The 13,641-nt window shown below is 40.5% G+C and overlaps 1 non-coding gene across 1 annotated transcript; it reads left to right on the forward strand.

Annotated features, from left to right (window-relative positions):
- The first annotated feature begins 5,137 nt into the window (after nucleotides 1–5,137).
- Nucleotides 5,138–5,244, forward strand: LOC148553506 (small nucleolar RNA R71). Its single transcript, XR_015893052.1, has one exon. It is a non-coding gene; the product is annotated as a small nucleolar RNA R71 (small nucleolar RNA).
- The last annotated feature ends 8,397 nt before the right edge of the window (nucleotides 5,245–13,641 follow it).

Consider the following 13,641-nt stretch of genomic DNA (forward strand, 5'->3'; position numbering starts at 1 on the left):
AAGCACGTATGACGCGTGACTCTCTGCCTCTTTTTTTTTTTTAATATATGCAGAATGTAAATGCAGATGTATGCTATATGAAAATATTATGAGAAGAGTCATTAACAAAAGCAAAATAAAATAAAGTAAAATAAAACTAAGACTGAAATGGAACGATCATACCATGGTGGGTTGTCTCCCACCTAGTACTTTGCTTTTACGTCCTTAAGTTGGACGTTCTTCAGGCTCATTCTGCTTCTGTTGGTGGGTCTTCCAAGATAAAGCTTTGTGATCCTTCATCTTCTAGCTCTTTGTGATCCTTCATCTTCTCACCATGATAAAGCTTTAGGCGATGTCCATTGACCTTCATGAATTTAGAACTAGAAGGATGACGCAGGTGAAAAATTCCGTATGGCTCTGCCTTCTCTACTCTGTAGGGACCTTCCCATCTTGATCTTAGTTTGCCTGGCAAGAGTCTCAGTCTAGAGTTATAAAGAAGAACTAACTCCCCTGGTCTGAATTCTCTCCTTTTTATGTGCTTGTCAAGGACAGCCTTCATCTTTTCTTTGTATCGCCTGGAGTTGTCATATGCTTCTAGGCGAAGGTTTTCTAATTCTGCTAGTTGCAGCTTTCTTTAAGCACCAGCTTCTTCAAAATTCATATTGCATTCCCTCACAGCCCAGAAAGCCTTGTGTTCCACCTCTACTGGAAGGTGACAAGCCTTTCCGTACACTAAGAGGAAGATGCTCATCCCAATGGGTGTTTTGTATGCTGTTCTATATGCCCAGAGTGCATCTTGTAGCTTGGCACTCCAGTCTTTCCTATGAGGCTTTACTATCTTCTCTAGAATGTGTTTAATCTCCCTGTTAGACACTTCTGCTTGTCCATTGGTTTGGGGATGATAAGCTGTTGCTACTTTATGAACAATCCTATGCTTCTTCAGTAATCCTGTCAGTCTCCTGTTACAAAAGTTAGTGCCTTGATCACTCATGACTGCTCGTGGTGACCCAAAGTGACAAATAATATGGTTTCTAACAAAGGAAACAACAGTGTTAGCATCATCAGTACGGGTAGGAATTGCTTTCACCCATTTAGAAACATAATCTATAGCTAATAATATATAAAGGTAACCATTAGAGTTTGAAAATAGACCCATGAAGTCAATGCCCCAAACATAAAAAATTTCACAGAAAAGCATAATCTGTTGAGGCATCTCATCCCTCTTGGATATATTACCAAATCTTTGGTATGGGGATCAAGATTTACAAAATTCAGCTGCATCTTTAAAAAGAGTAGGACACCAGAATCCACAGTCTAAGATTTTTCTAGATGTTCTTTGAGGGCCAAAATGTCCTCCACTCTCAGAAGAGTGGCAGGCCTCTAAAATGGACTGAAATTCTGATTGGGGCACACAACTTCAAATTACCTAGTCAGCACCACACCTCCACAAATATGGGTCATCCCATATATAGTATTTAGACTCGCTTTTCATCTTGTTCCTTTGATGCTTAGTAAAATTGGGAGGGAAAGTATGGCTAACTAGATAATTAGCTATAGGTGCATACTAAGGAACTACTTCGGATACTGCTTGCAAACTATCAAATCAGAAAGTATCATTGATAGGAGTGGAGTCATCCTTAATGTGTTCAAGGCGACTCAAGTGGTCTGCCACTAAATTCTAGTTACCACTCATATCCTTAATTTCTAAATCAAATTGTTGCAGTAGCAGTATCCAACATATCAACCTTGGTTTGGACTCTTTTTTAGCTAATAAATATTTTAGAGCTGCATGGTCTGAGTACACTACCACTTTAGTACCAAGTAAATAGGCTCGGAATTTATCCAGAGCAAAAACAATAGCTAGAAGCTCTTTTTCAGTAGTAGTGTAATTAGACTGAGCAGCATCTAAGGTCTTAGATGCATAAGCAATTACGAAAGGATCCTTACCTTCGTGCTGAGCCAGCACCGCTCCTACTGCATGGTTTGAGGCATCACACATAATCTCAAATGGCTGGCTCCAGTCTGGTCCTCTCACAATTGGATCTTGAGTTTGGGCGATCTTCAGCTTATCAAATGCTTGCATGCAATCCTCACTGAACTCGAACTCAATATCATTCTGCAACAGTCTAGATAAAGGTAATGCTACCTTACTAAAGTCCTTAATGAATCTCCTCTAAAAACCTGCATGGCCAAGGAACGAACGGACTTCCCTCACAGATGAGGGGTAAGGTAAACTAGAAATGACATCCACCTTTGCTAGATCTACAGAAATACCAGTATTAGAAACAACATGTCCTAGAACAATCCCTTGTTTTACCATAAAATGACATTTTTCAAAATTCAATACAAGGTTTGAACTAACACACCTATCTAATACTCTAGCTAAACTATCCAAGCAAAGATTAAATGAATCACTATAAACGCTAAAATCATCCATAAATACTTCCATACAGTTCTCAATAAGATCTGAAAAGATACTCATCATGCATCTTTGGAAAGTAGCCGGTGCATTACATAAGCCAAAAGGCATCCTCTTATATGCATACGTTCCAAAGGGACATGTAAAAGTAGTCTTCTCCTGATCTTCAGTAGCTATATAAATTCGAAAATATCCTGTAAAACCATCTAAAAAGCAATAATGGGATTTACCTAACAGGCGATCAAGCATCTGATCAATAAATGGCAATGGGTAGTGATCCTTGCGAGTAGCTTGGTTGAGATGCCTATAGTAAATGCAAACTCTCCATGAATTCTGCACTCTAGTTGTCAGGAGCTCTCAATGCTCATTCTTTACTGTTGTGACTCCAGACTTCTTGGGCACCACTTGTACTGGACTGACCCATTCATTGTCTGAGATGGGGTAAATGATATCTGCTTCATGTAGCCTGGTCACTTCTTTCTTGACAACTTTTAAGATGGTGGGATTCAATCTTCTTTGGGGTTGACAGACAGGCTTTGATTCCTCTTCTAAGTATATTCTGTGCTCACAAACTTGAGGGCTGATGCCAACTATATCCGCCAAGCTCTACCCAATTGCTTTCTTATGTTTTCTCAGCACACTAAGCAGTTGCTTCTCCTGTTGTGAAGTGAGCTCCCTTGCAATGATAACTGAGAACTTCTGATTATCCTCAAGGTAAGCATACTTGAGATGTGGAGGAAGGGGCTTCAATTCCAATTTTTGCTCTTGGCTAGGCTCTGAATCATCTGGGACTATTAATAGTGGTAAAGTGTCTTCATTATGTTCGGAGGGTGTCCCCACACTTGGACTTTGCTCCATGAGCTTCTCTTCTACTTATTCTTGGTGAACTTCAGCTATAGTTTCATCAATGATGTCACACTGAAAGATAGAATGATCTTCCGGAGGGTGCTTGATAGCTTCATTTAAACTGAAACTCACTGTTCTGCCATCTATTTCAAAGGAGTAAGTTCTTGAGAATGCATCCAGCTTGAACTTCGAAATTTTCAGGAATGGTCTTCCAAGCAGGATTGATGATGGTCTTCCAGAGTCATTAGGGGGCATTTCCAGGATATAGAATTCAATGGGAAATGTGAGCCCCTTAATGGTCACTAGTACATCTTCAGCAATTCCAACTACTGTAATAATACTTTTATCTACTATCACAAAATGAGCTGTCGACCTTTTTAAGGGAGGGAGCCTTAAAGTATCATATATAGACAATGGCATTATACTAACACACGCTCCTAAGTCACACATGCAATCAGAAAATTTTACACCTCCAATGGTACAATTTACCATACATAGACCTGGATCACTACATTTTTCAGGTATACCTCCCATTAAAGCAGATATAGAACTTCCTAAAGGAATAGTTTCTAATTCATTAATTTTATCCTTATGAATGCATAAATCTTTCAGAAACTTTGCATATTTAGGTACTTGCTGAAAAACATCAAAAAGGGGAACAGTTACCTCAACCTTTTTGAAAATTTCTACCATTTTGGGATCAAGTTCCATCTGCTTTCTAGACTTCCTTGCATGGTGTGGAAATGGGATAGGAATGGCGCCACTTGTAGCGTCTGCATCCTTTGGTGCTCTATTCCTTGGCTGAGCTACTTCTTCTTCAACCTTGTCTTGTACTTCATCTTCTTCCTCAGCATCTTCCATTTCAGCATCTTCTACTTCTACTGAGTCTTCAATTTGGGTGTGTTCTATTGGGCTTGGCTCCTTCTGGGTCCTCTCTTGCAGTGTGGTTCCGGACCTTAAAGTGATGGCATTGAAGGAATTCCACTGGAGCTTAGGTAAGGATTGAGAAGGAATTCCACTGGAGCTTAAAGGTTGGTTAGTAGAAGTAGGTAATGAATCTATCCGAGCGGCGAGAGCTTGTAAAGTGGCATTCAGACCATTTAGAGTAGAGTTTAGTGTAGTCTGCATATCCTGTTGTCCTTGTGCAAGAGAACAAAGCATCTCGTCATTTGATGAGGAAGTAGGGTAAGTGATCTGTGGGACTTGTTGTTGGTTATGCTGGGGTCCTTGTGACTGTCTTAGGTGAGGAGCTCTGTAAAGTTGGTTCTGATTTTGCTGTCTATTATTATTATTCCACCTCTGGTTTCTATTGTTATCTCTACCTCTTCTGTTATAGTTATCCCTCCAGCCATGGTTGGAATTATCTCTCCAACCTTGGTTGGAGTTGTCCTACCATCCTTGGTTATAGTTTCCTCCTAGGTTGTAATTGCCGCCTTGTTGATTGTATCCTTGATTTGGGCGGTCATAGAAGTTATGAGTAGCTGCCACAGTGTTGTATTCTTGTTGGAGTTGCAGGCATTCATCAGTATAATGACTATAATCAGCACAGATTCCGCATACTCTTTGGGAATTCACTGTTGGCTTTATTGTGGTGGGGAAGGCTGAGCTTGTTGTTGTTGGTTTAACTGCATTTGCTTCAGTAAGTTGGTCATTTCACATATACTCTTTGTAGGAGTAGTAGTTTCACTGCTAGAGGAAACCTCTGTAACAACTTTTGAGTGGCTGCTCCTGTGCCTGTGATTCCTGGTAGACTCAGCTAAGTTGCTGATCAGTTGCCATGCTTCATCTGTGGTCTTATACTTTTTCAGAGAACCATTACTAGCACCATCTAGTGTAGTTTTATCATGAGGCTTCATGCCTTGAGTAAAGTATCTGATTAACACTAGCCTGTCAATAATGTGATGGGGGCATGTGTCCAGAAGGTTCTTAAAACGCTCCTAGTACTCATAGAGAGTTTCTGATTCACCTTGAACAATGCAGGAGATCTCTTTTCTCAATCTGTCTGTAGCTTCAGTTGGAAATTGTTCATACCCTGGGTCGAGCTACCGGACCTGGGATGATTGGTGACAAAGTGACCGACCTCTTCAGGTCAGGCTACCCGACCTCTTCTCAAAGAGGTCTGCCAAATCAACAGGAGAGCCCAATAAAGGGCCCAAATAGAGGAACACGACCCAAATCCACAGGCCGTCCAAGCCTATAGAGATAGGGGCGGTTCCCTTGAAGATAAGCTGACCTCAACTCAAAAGATAAAGATAAGATAAGATAACTAACTTATCTTATCTAAAAAGGTCACTATCACACCATTATAAATACACTGGAGCACCCAGGTATAACTCATACGCTGATTCTACATAAAACATGTTTAATACCCATGCTAACTTAAGCATCGGAGTCTCTTGCAAGTACCCCCCACCATCCGGTGACCAAGGATCGGCAGTGCAGCCAGTCCAACAAGTCAGACATAACTGCTCCGACCTGCACAGAAGATCTCGACCGAGATCGACCTCCAGTTTCAGGTAACCCTCGAAACATTGGCGCCGTTGCCGGGGAACCTGGAAGTCATCCCATCACCATGGCGGACGACCATGACAATGACCATGATTCAGATCTAGAAGATAGAACGCCGCACAAAAACACGGACACTATACTGAAAGATACCCCGAAATCCAACGGGGACAAAAACTCACCAAATCTGGGAGCAATAGAAGCGCTTCAAGATCGCTTAAAGAAACTTGAAAAAGAAACCTAACAACAACGAGAGATCGAAAAGGATCTACAAAGAGAGGTACGGCAACATCGAGAATTGGAAGAAAAACTACAGCAATTAGAAGCCGATATCAAATCAAAAGCTCCTCGGACCACCCCAGACGAAAATTCATGCAAAGAGCAAGACCCATTCACCAGGGAAATCATGAAAACCAAAATTCCAAAAGACTAAAAAATTCCCGGATATGATTTTGTATGATGGCACCACAGATCCCAACCATCATCTCAGCAATTTCAGAAGCAGAATGTACCTCACCGACGCCTCAGATGCCGTTCGCTGTAATGCTTTTCCAACAACTCTCACAAAGACAGCAATCAGATGGTTCGACAACCTACCTCCAAAGTCCATCTCAAACTTTGACGACCTGGCCAAAAAATTCCTAGCCAGATTCTCCATCCAGAAAGATAAGGCCAAGCACGCCCCCAGTTTATTGAGGATCAAACAAGGAGATCGGGAGAGCCTCCGCAACTACATGGAAAGATTCAACAAAACATGCATGGACATACAAAGCTTACCAACAGAGGCCGCCGTCATGGGACTCATTAATGGCCTACGAGAGGGCCCTTTTAGCCAATCTATATCAATGAAGTACCCTACCTCCTTAGACGAAGTACAAGAGCGAGCAGAAAAATATATCAACATGGAAGAAAACGCTCGGTTGGGAGAAACCTCAAAATCGGGGACCCCCTACCGAGATAAAGACAAGGAATCCAAAAGGAAAGAAGATCGACAAGGGGAGAAAATCAAAAAATACCATAATTACACCCCTCTCAGGGCATCCCTGGTCGACGTATATAAAGAAGTCTGCCATACAGAGAAAATCCCCCCAGCGCGGCCACTCAAAAGCAAAAGGGGAGGAGGAAACCGGAAGGAATACTGTGAATACCATCGAGTCCGAGGGCACTCCACCAACAAGTGCTTCGACTTAAAAAAAAATCATAGAAAAGTTAGTAAGAGAAGGAAAATTAGATCGATTTCTGGCCACCCGAGATGATGACCAAAGAAAGAGACGAAGGAACGAAGATACCGGATGAACTGAACAATCACCGCAGACACCAGAGAGACACGTCCACATGATACACGGTGGATTCGCAGGAGGTGGGATCTCCAAATCATCTCGCAAAAGATATCTCAAAGAAGTATATCATGTCGAGGGAAAGGAGGAAGCACCCGCATCCCTGCGATAACATTCACTAAAGAGGACGCATCCGGCATCATCCCGGGACACGACGATCCCATGGTCTTCACTATCATATTGGCAAATGCTAATCTAAATCGCACATTAATAGACCAAGGGAGCTCCGCCGACATCTTATTCAAAACTGCCTTCGACAAGCTCGGCTTGGAAGAAAGGGAGCTTAAGGCATACCCAAACAGCTTGTTCGGACTAGGAGATACCCTAGTACAACCACTGGGATACGTATCACTACACACAACCTTCGAAAAAGGGAACCAATCCAAGATGCTCAAGATAGACTACATTGTGGTTGACGTGAGTTCAGCCTACAATGCCCTAATAGGTCGGACCACACTAAATCAACTTAGCGCAATAGTCTCGACCCCGCATCTACGCATGAAATTCCCAACTATAGAAGGGATAGCTATAATAAAAGCAGATCAAAAGATGGCGCGCCGCTGTTATAACGAAAGTCTAAATCTCAGAGGCAGAGGAGAAGAGTTTATACAATTGAGCTTGGCGGAGTTCAGCGATGAGAAGAACTCCGTCCGCAGCCAGAAGGCGAGATAGAGAAGGTTCAGATCGGAGACACCTCAGACAAAACAACTAATATCGGAACAATCCTAAGAGGAGACTCAAAAGAATTACTGATACAATTCTTACGCAATAATGTCGATCTCTTCGCATGGAAAGCCACAGACATGCCAGGCATAGACCCCAAGCTAATGTGCCACAAGTTGGTGGTCTATCCAGGATCTCGGCCGGTGCAACAGAGACGAAGAAAACTTGGACCAGAATGATCCCAAGCTGTAGAAGAACAGGTACAGGCACTACTGGAGGTAGGATTCATAAGAGAAGTTAAATATCCACTATGGCTAGTGACAAACCCCAATTTGACGGTTTATCTTGTATTGAATTTAGGGGATTTTATCACCTTTTACCCACATTTATTCAATGAAATGGCATGGTTTTGTATATTCTCCTTTAATTGTGCTTAAGAGTGAAAACATGCTTTTTAGGTCTTAAAATAGCTAAATTTAATTCACCTTGATTCTATTAGATGCCTTGATATGTTTGTTAAGTGATTTAAGGTTTAGGAGGCAAAGATTGGATCAAGGGAATGAAGAAAGAAAGCATGAAAAGTTGGAGAACTCATGAAGAAATGGAAGAACCGGAAAGCTGTCAAGCCGACCTCTTCGCACTTAATCGATCATAACTTGAGCTACAGAGGTCCAAATGATGCAGTTCCAGTTGGGTTGGAAAGCTAACATCCGGGGCTTCGAAACGATATAAGATTTGCCATAGTTGCATCGCGCATAGGGGCGCGCACGCGCACAGTACGCGGACGCGCCGATTGTGGCATATGACCCACTTAATGCAAACGTGGCCAGCGATTTTAGAAGCCTTGTGGGCCCAATCCAACTCATTTTTGATGCTATTTAAGCCAAGGATTGAAAGGGAATCAACATACTTTTGATACTTTTCATACTTTAGGTGTTAGTTACCAATTAGTTTAGTAGTGAGAGTTAATTTCTAGAGAGAGATGCTCTCACTTCTCTCTAGAATTAGGATTAGGATTAGGTTTAGTTCTTAGATCTAGGTTTTAATCTTTGCTTTTCTCTACTTCTACATCTCAATTCCTTGTAGTTACATTGATTCTTCTTCCATTCTTTTGTTGCAATTTCCTTTATGTTGTTCTTATACATTGTTGTAGATCTAGTATTGTTCCTTCTACATTCTTCCAATTCAATAAGAGGTAATTCATAATAAATGTGTCTTCTTTGCTTTTCTATTGTTGATCTCTTGCCTTTGTAGTTAGATCTCTCTTTAATTCTTGCAATTTATGTTGTTTACTTTTATTGCCTTTTATGTGTTTGATGAAATGTCTCTTATAGCTATTAGTTAGATTTTGTTCCTCTTGGCCTAGGTAGAGTAATTAGTGACACTTGAGTTATCTAATTCCTTTGTTGATTGATAATTGGAGAGATTGCTAATTGGTTTAGAGTGCACTAAAGCTAGTCTTTCCTTGGGAGTTGGCTAGGACTTGTGGCTCAAGTCAATTCATCCACTTGACTTTCCTTTCTTTAGTAAGGGTTAACTAAGTGGTAGCAATGAACAATTCTCATCACAATTGAGAAGGATAACTAGGATAGGACTTCTAGTTCTCATATCTTGCCAAGAGCTTTGTTAGTTGTTAGTTTATTTTCTTTGCCATTTATATTTCTTGTCCAAAAGCTTAAAAACCCCAAAACAACTTAAACCAATAACAAGACACTTCATTACAATTCCTAGGGAGAACGACCCGAGGTTTGAATACTTCGGTTATTAATTTTAGGGGTTTGTTACTTGTGACAAACAATCTTTTGTATGAAAGGATTATTGCTTGGTTTAGAAACTATACTTGCAACGAGAATTCATTTGTGAAATTCTATACCATCAAAAATCCAATCGTCAAAATGGCGCCGTTGCCGGGGAATTGCAATGGTGTTATGTTATTGGTTATTGTACATATGTGAATAGTGTGAATATCTTGCTTTTTGCTTTATTTGCTAGTTGTAGAATTTTGTTTCTTTTGTTTTCTATTAGCTTTTGTTTTTATTTTATCCTTTCACCATGAATTCTCATTTTGGCTATGAGTGTGATTACAACTATGTTGTAGGTGATGGGAGCTACAATGAAGATGTGTGTCAAGGATGGGATAACCAAAGGTGGGAGGAGCCATATGCTTATGATCAATCCTCTTGGCAACAACCTCCACCCATGCACTATGAAGAAGAGCCATTCTATGATGCATATCAATCCAATGGCTATGGTGAATCTCCTTGTGACTTTCAAGAACCACCACCATATGCCTATGAGTCATATCCTCAACATGAATCTCAACCACACTCACAAGCCTATTTTCAACAAACACCTCCATATGACCATGATCCTTACCTACCATACCAACCTCCTTTTGAACCATATGAGCCATACATGGAACCACAATTCCAAGATTACTACTCCCAAGAACCACTTCAATACACACCACCACCTCACCAAGAAGAACCACCTTCCTATATTGAACCCTTTCTCCAAGACAATGAACCTTCTTATCCACTCCAACCTCTAATGGATGGAACCCTTGGTGTTCTTCTTCAAGGACATGAGGAGATGACAAGGGATGTGCAACAATTCATGACCGCCTTGGATGCGGTGGTAAACCGATTAGCATCCCAACTTTTGGACACTCAAGGAACTCCCATGGCTCAAGAAGAGCATAGCATGAAGGAGAGATTGGAAACTCCGGTGGAAAAGGAGGAAGGCTACTTTGTGTTAGAACAATTGGAGGAACCTATGACCATTGAAGAAGAGGAAGAAGTGGTTGAAGACTTAGGAGACGCGGAACTTCCATGGGAAGCTAAAATCAAAGAAAATCCCTCCAAGAAGAGTAAATTTGATGTTGAGGAGGAATGTGCACAACCTCCAAGGCATATTCTATATGAAGACTTGGAGAGAATGAAGCAAGAATTGAGTTCCCTTGGTGATGAAGATCATGCATCCAATCTTCTTGGTGAAGAATCCTTTGAATTTGAAGAATCCTCTCCCAATGAATTTAAAAGTGATGTGGAGGTAGATTTCTCTCAACCTCCCATTTATGACTTGAGTGATGGAGATGAGCTAGATGAAGTTGATGAACAAAGGATTGAGAATGAAGAGGTTTATGAAGAGGTGGAGATTGACAAGGAAGAACACAAGGGAGTGAAGCTCGCTAGCACATTGGAGATACCTCTCCCCAAGCCACCACCATCCATTCTTTCATTCAAGTGGGTAAATTCCTTATACTCAAGCTTTATTATTCCCCTTGAATATGGTTTGCTTGAGACGGATGGTCAACTTAGACATATTTGTGGCTTTAAAAGCAAAAAGGAAATGGCTAGTGGTTGGAAACATTATTCTAGGCTCATTATGGTTGCATGTTCAAAGCTTAATTGCACGGCTTGGTATAGAGCTAGATTGTTTGGGTCTAGGAGAATGTTTGGTCACTTTATTGAGAATTCTAAGGTCATGCCACCCAAATGGAATAATGATAATCAACCTGAAGATGGGTGTGGAAATAAGATATGGGATCCGGGAATATATGAGGATCAATTTTGGGAGCCCATGGTTTGTGAAGAACTCTATCAAGGCTTGAAGATATTAAAATTGAAGAATGGAGCTCATTGGAGATTCAAGCATTGGTGGATGTTCAAGGATAGCTTCAAGCACAAGCCACCTTGAGAGGAGCTCCCCATAAGTCCAACTTAAGGACAATAAACAAAAGTGCTAGGTGGGAGACAACCCACCATGGTAAAATCCTTTCATTTTCTCTTTTGTATATATCGGTAGAATTAGTTTAATTTCATGTTTTGTTTAGTTAGTTGAGTATGTTTGGTAGTTTAAGTATGTTGAATAAGGTTTTGTGGTGTTTTGGTAGGTGTTTGGAGGTTTGGAATGCTTGGATTGGTGCAAAAACATAGAAAAATTTTTTTTTGAAAAACAGAGCACCATCCATGCGTACGCGTACATGGCGCGTATGCGCACGTCCAGTATTTTCGACCATCCACGCGCGCGCGCCATGCGTGCGCACGCGTGGATTGAGAAGTTCCAACCTCCATACATTTTCCAGAGAGTTGTGCCTGCGCCGCGCCAACGTTGTGCCTTTCGCACAAACCGACTCGCGCGTACGCGCCACTCTCGAAATAAGCCAACGACGCGCGCGCGCCATGCGTGCGTGCGCGTGGATGCCCTTTCTTCCATCCATTTCTTTTCTTCTCCTCCTTCCATTTCTCCCTTTTTCCTTTCTTCTTCCCTCCTCCTCCTACCCCTCATCCAACACTTCCAAACACCACTGACAACCGTTTATTTTAGTTAACAAATTAGTTAGTTAGTTAGTTGATTAGTTAGTTTTAGTTTAGTTTTCATTTTATTTTCTCTCTTTTCATCATAAGTGTTGGAGTATTGACTTTGTTTACTATACATTGCTATATCCCTTATTGCCTAAATGCTATTTTAGCATGAATGTTTTTAGATAATCTTTGTTGGATTCTATGATTGAGGTTATATTTTGTTACTTGGTTTTGAGTTCTTCATGCTTACCTTTTGAAAAATACCAAGTGATGAGAATTGTCTTCGAGCTTATAACTCTTTTGAATTGCATGTTGTAGCTAGCCACCATGTGATTTAGATCCTTTTTCCTCGATTAGGCAACCTCTTGATGGATGATGTTGTGCATTTACCTTAATGCATCGTGTTCATGATTATATCCATCCATATGTTTGACTTGAATGCTTTCATGCTTCTCTAATGCTTGTCTTACCTTACAAGCTTACTTAAAGCATCTCAAGCACACTAGGATAAGTGAAGTGCACGCTTCTTTTGTGACATAGCTTTTATGCTAATGTGTATTCTAAACCGCGCAATTTAGAATTCACACACCTAATATTTCTTAATGTCACACTAATTCACTCACCTCATTCTAGTGATTTACCTCATTCCAACAATGTATGCTTCCTTGCTTTTATATCTTCTCATCTTATGGTGTTGTATTTTTGTTTTTTCATGATAAATACACCACAAGCAAACATGGAAGCAAGACTAAGAACACGCAGCAATCTGGAGATTCGCCGTACCCCCTTGCTCATCTTTGAGTGCACCGAGGACGGTGCAAACTTTTAAGTGTGGGGAGGTCGTCCGACCGGTCGGCGATTTTGGGTGACAAATTTCTAATCCCAACACTTTTGCATTTCATTTTAGGATTTTAGGATTTTTACTTGCATTTTCTTATTTTTGCATATGTATACACAATAAGCTTAGTCAAGATAATGAGAATTTTTCAAGATTTCTATCTATAGGGCATGTCAATTGATTTGAGTGAAAACTTTTCATAGAACTTGCTTGAATTATATATATTATGGAACATGTTTTGAGCTAAGAACACAAGCTTGTGAGACTTGAGCCTAATGATGTGGTTACATCTTATAACCACTTATTTTTCCTTCTTGTGTGCATTATTCTCTTTCTATGATTGTAATCTTTGATTTGTTTGATTCTTTATGTCCATTATTTTGTGTATTCATGCATTTATGTGATTGAGGCCATCATTTCATTTAACTCACTTACCCAAATAGCCTACCTTTTATCTTCCATTGTTAGCAAATTTGAGCCTACGCTTAACCCACTTGTTCTTATTTTAGCACATTACAAGCCTAAAGCGAAAAACAATAATTGTCCTTATTTGGATCTTTGATTAGCTTAGGCTAGTGTGTGTGAGTATCATTCAAGTGTGGGAACCTTGGGACATTGGGTGAATAAAAGGGTAGTTTTGTATTTTTGTTGTAAATATTGGGAATTGGGTACATGCTCATGTATTGATTAAATGTATAGACCTTATGCATTGGTACTCTTGTATATAGTTTGAAAGAAAAAAAATGA

This window comes from Arachis ipaensis, chromosome B7 (genome assembly GCF_059453495.1).
Source record: "Arachis ipaensis isolate K30076 ecotype BB chromosome B7, ASM5945349v1, whole genome shotgun sequence".
Taxonomy (NCBI): Eukaryota; Viridiplantae; Streptophyta; class Magnoliopsida; order Fabales; family Fabaceae; genus Arachis; species Arachis ipaensis.